Source organism: Pan troglodytes, chromosome 2, assembly GCF_028858775.2.
Source record: "Pan troglodytes isolate AG18354 chromosome 2, NHGRI_mPanTro3-v2.0_pri, whole genome shotgun sequence".
In the NCBI taxonomy this organism is placed as follows: Eukaryota; Metazoa; Chordata; class Mammalia; order Primates; family Hominidae; genus Pan; species Pan troglodytes.
In genome coordinates, this window is record NC_086015.1 from 72,607,862 (window position 1) to 72,610,106 (window position 2,245).

General features: G+C 42.0%; 1 pseudogene; it reads right to left on the bottom strand.

Moving 5' to 3' along the window:
• Window positions 1-761: 761 nt before the first annotated feature.
• On the bottom strand, window positions 762-1,487 carry LOC470843 (large ribosomal subunit protein uL10-like; annotated as a pseudogene).
• Between the last annotated feature and the right edge of the window lie 758 nt (window positions 1,488-2,245).

Genomic DNA, 2,245 nt, shown 5'->3' on the forward strand with positions numbered 1-2,245 from the left:
GCTGAGGAATTTGGAGATGTACCCTCATTTGAACAAATGTTGCTGGATAAAGAGCCATGCTCAGCCCCGAACACAGTAAAGTTTTTTAATAATGTAAATTTGAGTTCATAGTGAGTATTGAAACAGAGCTATATAGTTTCCAAACTTACGTCAGATTTCGTTTAATCTTCACGAGGTAGAAAAGTATTCATTCATTACAAAATACTTCCTACAAAGTGCCAGGCATTGTGTTCAATGTTGTGTCTGCAATTCTAGATAGCATCATTTCTCTATTTTTAAATGAGGAACCTGGTTTCAGCAAGATTAAGTGACTTGGCCAAGGTCACAGGAGTGAGCAAAAGACCCAGTTCCTCTGATTCAAATCCCATGTTCATTTCCACAGAATAAACATATAGCTGAAAGGAGCTTTAGAGATCATATCAATGTTTATATATGAGAAAAATAAGCATTCGGTCCTAAGTTTACACATGTGTACTGTGTATACACATAGTGAAATGGGGATGGGAACTCAAGTCCCACAACACTTAGTGTATTGTCTTACACAAAAGGATACTTTAAGATTAACTTATTCTATATTTTTAGGTCATCTCTGAAGTCTACTTTCTTCTCTGAAGTACATGCTCCAAAATTTCTTCTCCAAGTACATCCCCTCAGGACACCTTAGAATATAAGAGAAACATTCTGACCAAATTTGTCTCCATCTTGACCTCAGGCACTTTAGTCTGTGTTGAAACTTCTTTTTATTTTTTTAAGAGAAGTCTTTATTTACTTGTTTTGAAAAAAAAAAAGCTGGCTAAGTTGGTTGCTTTTTGGTGATCAATGAGACCAGACTCCATATCCTTGTCCAACTCTCAATTCTTCCTTGGTTCAACCTTGGCTGTAGCTGTGGCCACAGTAGGAGCAGCAGTGATAGCAGAGGTCACACGGGCAGCAGCCACAAGGCAGGTAGATCAGCCAAGAAGGTCTTGACCTTTTCAGCAAGTGGGAAGGTGCAATCAGTCTCCACAGACAAAGCCAGGACTTCTTTGTACCCGTTGATGATAAAATGGGGTACTGATGCAACAGCTGGGTAACCAATCTGCAAACACTGGCACCATGCAGACACCCTGGAAGAGAGGATGCAGAGTGTCCCCTGTGATGTAAAGCACTTCAGGGATGTAGATGCTGCCATTGTCAGACACTTGCTTCATGATCCGCCAAGGAATAGGGGAGATGTTCAGCCGTATGGCTTCACTGGCTCCCACTTTGTCTCCAGTCTCAATGAGCTGCACATCCCTTACGATTTCAACGATGCCCCTGGAGATTTTGGTGGTGATGCCTAATGCCTGGAAGAACACCTGGTCCCAGCATGGTTTTCTGGGCACAGAGACTTCACATGGGGCAGTGGCACCAGCATTGGTGGTAGCTGGCACCTTATTGGCCAGCAGTGTGTCCCTGAACTCAGAACATAATGAACATGACCCAACTGACGGCTCCAACTGGTCCATCAACTAAGAATTTTGCCTCTCTCCTGTCTGCAGGCATAGTCAACTTCTAAAAATGCAAATTGTGTTGGTGGTTTCCCACTGCATTTAGAAGAAAATGCTGAGTCTGGTCCTGCAGGGTGCTTCAATGTGAGCTTCTTTGCCTGCTTGTCCAGCCTCATCTTGTTCCTCTCTCTCTCTCCCTCATGACCATTTGGCCATGCTGGTCTGCTTTTAGTTCTGGAATGTCTCAAGTTCTTTCCTGCCTTAGCACATGCCGTGCTTTCCTTTGTACTGGTCTTCCCATCTCTTTACTTAGCAAACTCTTCCTTATCCTTCAGAGTCTCAGGAGAAATGTCCCTTCCTCAGAAAGGCTCTCTCTAATTCCATTCTCAACCAGGTCTCTCTTTTTGCTTCCTTATAGCCCATCTACCTTTCATGATACTTATATACATTTGTCATCCCATATTTATTTGTGTAATTGGCTATTTAATGAGCTCCAATGGAAGAAGGGACTATGTCTATTATTTTCACCACTTTGCCTGGCACATGGTAGTGGCTTAGTAAATATTTATTGGATGCATACATTAATGGCATCTAGTGAATCCTTTAAAATCTAGTCATTAACATGTCTGTTCTAGCCTGTGTTTAGATCTCCGGAAAGCCAACACTTGTCTTATTTATCTTTGCTGTTCCCACAATACCTCATGTGGTCCCCAACACAAAGCAAATGTTTAGTAGTGTTTATAGAAGAGCCATCTCATGAAGGAATACAATTCAAT